Source organism: Gracilinanus agilis, chromosome 1 (genome assembly GCF_016433145.1).
Source record: "Gracilinanus agilis isolate LMUSP501 chromosome 1, AgileGrace, whole genome shotgun sequence".
Classification (NCBI taxonomy): Eukaryota; Metazoa; Chordata; class Mammalia; order Didelphimorphia; family Didelphidae; genus Gracilinanus; species Gracilinanus agilis.
In genome coordinates, this window is record NC_058130.1 from 228,547,115 (window position 1) to 228,556,740 (window position 9,626).

Genomic DNA, 9,626 nt, shown 5'->3' on the forward strand with positions numbered 1-9,626 from the left:
TCAGAATAATTGACTTTGGTTGCCTGGGATAGGCTGTAAATGATTTTAAATTTCATTTTGTTGTTGAATTAGGGAATTTGTTGTTAGGTTTTTTTCCATCATATCTGAATCTTGGTGACCTCATTTGAGGTTTTCTTGGCAAAGATATCAAAACGGTTTGCCATTTCCTTCTCCAGCTCATTTAACAGATGAGGAAACTGAGGCAAGGATGGATAAATGACTTGCCCAGGGTCACACAGCTAGTAAGTATCTGAGGCCAGATTTGAACTCAGGAAGATGAGTCTTCCTGACTCCAGGCCCAACACTCTGTGTCATCTAGCTGCCCTCAATCAGGAAAAGGGCAACACAAAAGGAAAGCATCAAGAGATTGATTGGATGGCCAGATATCCATGACTATAGTACTATCTAGCTTATATGTGGCACCCTCTCTGGAATAATAAGGGGTCCTTCACTAACTATAGGATTAAACCAGTGGTTCCCAAACTTTTTTGGCCTACCACCCCCTTTCCAGAAAAAATATTACTTAGCCCTCTGGAAATTATTTTTTTTTTAATTTTAATAGCAATTAATAGGAAAGATAAATGCACCCGTGGCCATCGCCGCAGCACCCACCAGGGGGCGGTGGTGCCCACTTTGGGAATCACTGGATTATACCAATGGATGTTTAAGAACCTTGCCTGGGAAAGTAAAACTATAGCAAAGACCAGAATCCTTTGACTCTTACTAACAGTTTGAGGAAAACAAGATCACCTATAAATAGAAAATAACAAAAAGTAGGGGGGTAAAAAAGAAATTAGGGTTGTATATTCAGTATTTAAAGACAGATATATGAAAGCACTTTTAGGTTCTGAGAATCATATCTAGAAAGCCAGGAGGCCAAAACTAAATTGAACTAAATTCTACTAAATTGAAACAAAATTCAACTAAATTGAAAAGTTCAGCATTCATGGGGCAGAAATCAATAGGCTTTGGGTGAGAAGCATAGCCTTTGACTTGGAGGTTTAACTGAAGATTGTATTCAATCTTGCTGGTTAGGACTAGAAGGAATTAAAACATTCAGGGATCATGGAGAAGAGATCAATAGGCATCAGTTAGGAAGCAAAGGCCTCTCACTTGGAGGTCCTAGTTGAAATTAGAGCTATGGAAAGATGATGGGAAAAGAAGTGACAATGGAGAATTGGGCATCTCATTGGTAGAAAGAAAACCTTGGGTTGGTCCCATTACTATCCCATGTGATACTGCCCTTCCCCAGTGAGTTCTTTAATGACTCAAAGAGGAGGCAGGCTTTTACTATCAGGGAATGTGAAAGGTTACTGGGGAAGTTTAAACAGTGAGCCAATGAATCATTAGAATGGTAGTTAATGAGAGTGTGGTCTAAGAGCACTAATGCAGAGCTTCTTTCAGCTATGGAGCTCTCTCAGCTTAGAGAGCTTACCGAGCATCTGCTATTGCAAAATTAGGTGAATCAGCTGGATGTGCAAAGTGGTTATCCAAGTGAATAGAGCCATCAAAACAAATTAGGGATGATGGGAAGAAGCACTGTGCAAGCTGCCATTTTAGATTGCCAGGAAGTGGCAATATTTTCTCCTGGAAGTAGTTTTGGGGATGACTCTTGAATGGAGTTGACAAGTAGATGATGAATCATTAGCCCACACAGGTGTTATGAAAAAGACAGCTAGGTGGCTCAGTGGGTTGAGAGAGAGGCCTAAAGTTGGGAGGTGCTGGGTTCAAATATGAGCTCAGATGCCTCCTAGCTGTGTGACCCAGAGCAAATCACTTATCCTGCCCACCCCCAACAATTGCCTAGCTCTTACCACTCTTCTGCCTTGAAACCAATACACAATATTGATTCCAAGGTGAAAGGTGAGGGCTTTTTAAAAAATTGTATTGGGACATCAAAGACCATGGCTTTGAGGGTTCTTTTGCTCCACTCAAACTTGGGAGATCCCCAAAAGCCCTCATCTCATCTCATTATTCTGAGCCATCCATGCCTTGTTACCACAAGACCTGAGGGACAGTTGGGCTGAACCCACTTAGGGCAAGAGGTGAGAGTCCTCTAATGCTTGGCAGTTCTGAAAAGACTTGGGATACTACCCCTGATGATTAGGCTTGAGTATCCTCTCTCCCAGATGCTGCCTATGTTAATCAACATACAGTAAGAAGGGAGGTGGTCCTAGGACATTCATTTCTTGGATTCTAGAAGGAATCTTGGGGACTAAGAATCAAAAATTTTGGGAATTGCTTTGAGGTAGATAAAATAATATATTCCTTCTACAACTTAGCAGAGGGTATATAATGTAGGATGGGCACCAATATGCCTTACGAACTACTGTATGTAGTAGAAAGCATAATCAAAATTCTTTCCCTGGTCCTAACCCCAAAGAGGAGAGTCTTTAATTATTCAGGCCAATACTCTCCTACCATTCAGCCAGAACCATGTCACCTCCTATGAATGGGTATAATTTAAAATCTTGTCCCTCCCACACCATTGCCCAGTCACTTATATGCCAGCTGTGAAATTCAACTCAGATAACAAAAAATACTTGCTGAGTACTCAGACCTTACGTTATGCCCCATTGCTAGATTAATGGCTGCAGTTATGGGAAAAAATAATTTTATATAATTATGGGAAACCTAGATTCATCTGGAAGAAAGAGAATCCTTTAACTGAGTCGAGAAGGAGTCTCACAGAAAAAAGAACTTGTTTCTCAGTAATGGCCTGAGGGGCAAAAATCCTGCTCATGAGCCTCCCAGGAAAAGGGAGATTTTTGCAAATGGGACATGAAACACCTCATACCTTGGGGCGTGTTGCATGGCTGTGGCTCAGGATCTCTTAACTATCTTGTGACAGATGTCTCTGACCTGTGTGGGACTTGATGATGATGCTAGGGCAGTGATGGGCAAACTTTTTAAAGAGGGGGCCAAAGGACAGGAAATGTTCATCTGTCAGTCTGCTTCTAAGGCAACTCTTTCAAAGCTTCATTGTATTGTATCCTGCTCATTGGATTCATCAGATTAGGAATAATGTCATGAGGCCAGATAGAACATTTCAGGGGGCTGCACCTGGCCTTAATTTGCCCATCACTGTGCTAGAGCATTAGCACTGATATTCTGGCCTTGATATTCTGGCTTTGGTGTTCTGACTTTGGTGTTCTGGTGCTGGTCCATTCCTTGTTATTTTATTTCTACATTGGTAGACCCATTAAGAACTTCCCCTAGATTATCTCTATTGTGTGAGTTGTACTTTTTAAAGGACTTTTTCATGGGTTTGTGTTTTTATTGTTTGTATTTCACTCTTCCATTGGTGCTGTTTGTGTTAGGCTTCCCCATGAGATCAGAACTCTTTTTTTTTTAATCCTTACCTTCTGTTTTAGAACCAATACTATATATATAATGTATGAGGGACATCAATATGCCTTATGAACTATTGTATGTAGTAGAAAGCATAATCAAAATTCTTTCATTATGTATTGGTTCTAAGGCAGAAGAATGGTAAAGGCTAGGCAGTGGGGGTTAAGTGACTTGCCCAGGGTCACACAGCTAGGAAGTGTCTGAGGCCAGATTTGAACCTAGGACCTTCCATCTCTAGGCCTGGCTCTCAATCTACTGAGGCACCCAGCTGCTCCCCTACCCCCAAACTTTTTTAAGACCATTTTAGTGGTAAAAGATCACCTAGAAATTTGGGGGGCACCTTGCAACCAAGGGAAAGGATGTAGTGGTAGGAGCAATATGTATTTGATGTATTCTGAACTAGTCTCCTTTTAAGAAGACAGGAAGGCCTTCTATGGCTTTGGATTGGTCCAGGGGATTCAGGTTTGAATAACTGGTTTGTCTTCCTTGCTATAAAAGTACAAAAAGCCCAACCTATGGGGAGTTAGTGCTCAGAAAATTTAGTAGAATTCTCACTCCCCTACACAGATTTCTCTCTGACCTAGTGTCAGAAATGTGGATTTAGAAGGGAGTAACATAGTAGTTTTCAGTAGAACTAAGACCTGTATCCTTTTTAACCTTATTCTATTATTTGAAGATATTTTATTTTTTCAATTACATGTAATAATTTTCAACATATGTTTTCCAAAATTATAAGACCCACATGGTCCTTCTCCCTTCCTTCCCTCCCCTTCTCAGAGGTGGTAAGCATTTTGATCTGGGTATTGTATTATCATGCAAAACATACTTCCATATTGGTCATTGATTTAACCTTATTCTAAATAGGTTTTATTTCATTTTATGGTCTTTGAGTATTGCATCACATTCCAGTGCTGAGCCTGAATAACTGGAGAAGCCCAAGCTAGATCTGGCCCAGAATCCATGATTTCAAGATCTCTTTACTACTTGACTGCCATATGCCATATGACACACATATTCACTAATTTGCCAATGTCCCTCTTAAAGAGTGGTAGCTACCAATATAATAAGAATCATAATGTTACCTAAATTTATTTACTTATTCAGTGAACTCAGAAGATTGAACAATCTCTCAAAAGAATATTGTATAGAGATAACTAAAATAACCAAATTCATGTGGAGGAAGAAAATAGATCAAGAATCTCAAGGGGAATAATTAAAAAAAAAAGGGAAAGTAGAAAAAAAAAAAAAACACTGTCCATACCTGATCTCAAACTATTTTACACAGCAGTAATCATTAAAATAATTTAGTACTGGGTACAAAAAAGGAAAGGTGATTGGTGGAAAAGATAATGTGTACAATATACAGAAACGAGCAAAGGTTCAGTAGTTTAGTGTTTGATAAGCCCAAAGACCCCAGTTATGAGGGGGAAGAAAAAGGGGGCAAGACTCATTATTTGACAAAAACCACCGGCCAGTAAGTCTGGCAGAAATTAAGTTTAGACCAACACTTCACACCACATACCAAAAGAAGCTCCAAATAGATGCACGATATAGATATAAAATGTCACATCATAAGTAAATTAGAGGAGCAAGGAAGAAATTACTTTTCGGATCTATGATTAGGGGTAAGCATTCATTACTAAAGAAATGATAAGAGAGGATCACACAAGATATAATTTAAAAGTTTGATTATATAAAATTTAAAAGTTTCTGTACTTAGAAATCTAATGTAATGAAAATTATAATAAAATGGATTATCTGGCAAAAAGATCTTTTCAACAAGTTTTTCTGATAAAGGTCTCATGTCCTACATATATGTATATGTATATAATATAGAAATTTTTCAGATTTATAAGATCAAGAGTCATTCACCAATAGATAAATGATCAAAGGATATGAATAGGCAGTTTTCAAAAGAAGAAATCCAAGCTATCACAACCGTAAAACTCCTCCTAATAACTAATAATTAAAGAAATGCAAATTAAATCAACTTCGATGTTCTACTTCACATCATCCTCAAAGAAAATAGCAAATGTTGAAGGGACTATGGAAATAAAAGTGTATTGGTACACTGTCATTAGAGGTGTAAATGGGTACACTTCTTGTGGAAGGCAATTTGGAATTATTCCATCCAAGTTATCAAACTGTGTGTCTCCTATAACCCAGCTGTACCATTACTATGCCTGGATCCCAAAGAAGTCAAAGGAGAAAAAGGATCCATATTTTCAAAAATATTTGCAGCAACTCTTTTTATGGTAGTAAAACTGAAAACTAAAGGGACATCTTCCAATTAGGAATGTAATGGAACAAATATAACAGAGCATTGTTATTCCATAAGAAAGACGAAATGGGCAATTTCAAAGGGAACTGGAAAGACCTTGTGAAATAATGCATAACAAAATAAGCAGAAACAAGAGACCAATACATCCAATAACATTATACAGAAAAACAATTTCGAAAGACTTTAGAAATCTGATCAACATAAGAAGTCATGAGTTCAAAAGAATAAACATTCCACTCACTTCCTGAAAGAGAAGTGATAAACTTTGAAGAAAAAAATAGGCATTTTCAGACAAGGTTAATGTGGGAATTTGTTTTGCCAAACTATGAAGTTATATATTGATGGATTTGGCTTGGATATTTGTCTCTTTTTTTTTTGGCTTAATGGGAAGGAGGTTTAGTGAGGGAGCAAATTTTCTTAACAAAAATACTTATCTCCTGATCCAAATGACTTATGCTAAAAAAAAAAAAAAATTTCTGTCTACATCCAGAGAAAGCACTGATGGAATTGTAATGCAGATCGAAACATACTTTTAAAAACTTTATTATTCTTGGGGGTCTTTTGATCTGCATTTTCTTATGAAACATGGCTAATATAGAATTGTTTTGTTTGATTACACATGTATGATCTAGATCGAATTGCTTGCCTTCTCAAGGAGAGGGTAAGGAGAGAGGATGGAAGAATATTTGTAACTCAAAACTTTTAAAAACAAATTTAAAAAAAATATGTTTACATGCAATCTAGAAAAAATAAAAACAAACAGCACATGTACCAAAAATAAATAAATAAAATACTTGTACTTGACAAAAAAATTAAGCAATAAACATAAATTTAAAAACGGGGCAAAGTAGCAACCAGAACCAACAAACATGAGGCTCCAGCACACAGTATGGTAGGTTTATTTCCTCCTTCAATTTGGATGCTATCTTTATATTAGACAGTCTAAAATCAAATTAGTTTTCATACTGTGTCATACTCTTGTTGACTCATCGAGCTCATGATCAACTAGTACCTAAATATTTCTGCCAAGCAATTGTTTATCCCGGCTTCTCATGTGGAGTTAATACCAAAAGTCCACTTGTAATGTTTAAGTAATGAATAACTGGGGAGTGGAGGAATGGGGGGATCAATTGGTTCAATAATAATTACAGACAGACTGTAAGCAAGAACCAAGTTTGCTTTGGATTGGATTGGTTTTCCCAGAATCCTGCATTTAAGGTCATAACAAACAAGACCAAGACCTCCTCATCCTCTGTTAATACATTTTCCATTAAAAAGTTATTTCCCCTTGTAAGGGCCGTCAGCTGGCTTACAAACCCCAGAGTAGTTATTTCCATGTTATCAACCTCTGAGTACGTAACAGGTTTCCTTACTAGTATTATCTGTCTTAGAAGTATAACATGGTAAGTACTGAACAACTGTTTCTATAAGTCAAGTGTTCATGCAAAGGCCATAGCAAAAAGTCAAGCATTCTGGAGGCAGCTGGGTTGCTCAGTGGATTGAGAACCAGCCCTAGAAAAGGGAGATGCTGGGTTCAAATTTGACTTCAGACACTTCCTGGCTGTATGACCCTAGAACATCACTTCACCTCCACTGCCCAGCCCTTAACACTTCTGCCTTGGAAGCAATACACAGTACTGATTCTAAGATGGAAGATAAGAACTAAAAAAATATTTTTTAATAAAATAAAATTTTTAAAAGTCAAACATTCTTTTGGGAAATGTGCAATTAGGTGACACAGTGGATAGAGTGCCCAGTCTGGAGTCAGGAAACTTCATCATTCAAATTTGGTCTCAGACATTTATTAGCTGTGTGACCTTAGGCAAGTCACTTAACACTGTTTGCCTCAGTTTCCTCATCTGTCAAATGAGGTGGGGAAAAGAAAAAACAAACCACTCCAATATCTTTGCCAAGACAATGCTAAATAGAGTTATAAAATGTCAGACACAACTAAAAAATAACTAAACTGTACAACATGAGCACTTCTGGGTCTTGGGCACATATATAGAGCTGATAAAATCAAACACGTACCAGTCTGCTGTTATTTCATGTGTGAGGGGGTGATATACCTAGAAAAGTCCTTAGACATCATTGACTCTAACTCCATCCTTTTAGAAATTAAGTAGCTAGAGGCTAAAAAGCTTAAATGAATAATTGTCGGCACCTAGTCTCTCCCATTATTCTTTGAGAGCAGTAGCTGTTTTTTGCCTTTCTTTGTAAACTCAGTGGGTAGCACAATGCCTGGCAGATATCAGATGATTAAGAAATGGAACTCAAAAACTTTAAGAACAAATGTTTAAAAAATTTTGTTTACATATACTCTAGAAAAAATAAAAATAAGCAGCATGTGTACCAAAAATAAATAAAAATACTTGTACCTGACAAAAAATTAAACAATGAACATAAATTTCAAAAGTTCTAGTAGACTGACTTGACCAAGATTTTGATGTTGTTTTTCAGTTGTTTCAGTCGTGCCCAAATTTTGTGACACCAATTGGGGTTTTCTTGACAAAGACACTGGAGTGGTTTGCCATTTCCTTCTCTAGTTGAGTCAGATGAGGACAGATGAGACATGCCAGATGAGGAAACTGAGGCAAACAGGGTTATGTGTTTTGCCTAAGGTCACACTGCTAGGAAATGTCCGAGACCAGATTTGATCTCAGAAAGATTCCAGTACTCTACCCACTGCATCAGCTAGCTAATGAATGGCAGATCTAGAATGAGACCCGAGATCTTCCTTGTCTAATATATTTCTTTCACTAAAGAACCTCACTGCCATACTTTCAGCAGCAGGAAAAAGGCTTCCCTATGGAGAGGGGAGAAATGAAAAACCCTTCCCTACCTCATCAATGATGTTTGAAATTTTACAAAAAGTAGTTATTCCGGGGGGCAGCTGGTTAGCTTGGTGGATTGAGAGCCAGGCCTAGAAAAGGGAGGTCCTAGGTTCAAATCTGGCTTCAGACACTTCCCAGCTGTGTGATCCTGGGCAAGTCACTTGACCCCCATTGCCTAGCCCTTACCACTCTTTTGCCTTGGAGCCAATACACAGTATTGATTCCAAGACAGAAGGTAAAGGTTTAAAAAAAAAAAAGTAGTTAATCCTTTAGATTTTGACTTTTTCCCTATTAAAATGTAAATATCCCTAGTAGGGAGAAAGGGTGTCAAGGAAATGTTGCCAACTTCTCATTGTTACAGTGGTATACAAATTACTTGGGACAAGCAACAGTCTTGCTCTGGTTTTATTTTGAGACAGCAATATTCATGCACATGGGCTTTCACTGACAATGGGCTGAATCCAACAAATATCTGACCTTGACTGGATGAAACAAGAATAAGCTAATTTCCTAAATTTAGTTAGCTCTCTGTTGATTGAGTGCTGGATCTCATGCCATTGACATTTATTTCTTTTCTGTATTTTGTCATGGTTTTTAAAATGGATATTACTCCGAGAAAAAGACAAACATGGTAGCATTTAAGGAGCACGCTTCGATGACTGAGATATTGTCTTGTCGGTGTGGGAAAAGTCAAATGTTGCAGAGCTCATTCAAGCCATCATTGAATCAGAATTTATTGCCCAGAAGCACAAAGAAAAATGTGTCAGAAAACTAAAAATGAAGACAAGAACTGCAAACTATTATTGTGAAACAGCTTATAAATCTGAATCATTTCCTGTGCTGGTTCTCACTGTGTGGATAGAGTACACAGAGAAATAAGACATGGTCCTTGATTTCAGGGAACTTACAGTTTGGCAGAGGAGATAACAAATGCTGATAAAATAGCTAGAAATCAAGGTAGAAAGTGAATATATGATAGGAGAAGAAAAAAGGAAGTGCTATGAAAGCATATTATATATTATTATATATTATATATTATTACTAATATATATTATTAATATATTATTAGTATATATATATATAAACAAAGACTTCTGCCTAGGAAAACCTGGGAAGACTTCATGAAGGAGGTAGCATTTGCTCTGGGCCTTGAAGAAAAT

General features: G+C 37.5%; 1 protein-coding gene across 1 annotated transcript in view; it reads right to left on the bottom strand.

Moving 5' to 3' along the window:
• SUSD1 (sushi domain containing 1) overlaps nt 1-9,626 on the bottom strand; it is a 312,394-nt gene that overhangs the window by 302,018 nt on the left and 750 nt on the right. The gene's annotated exons all lie outside the window — the stretch shown is intronic.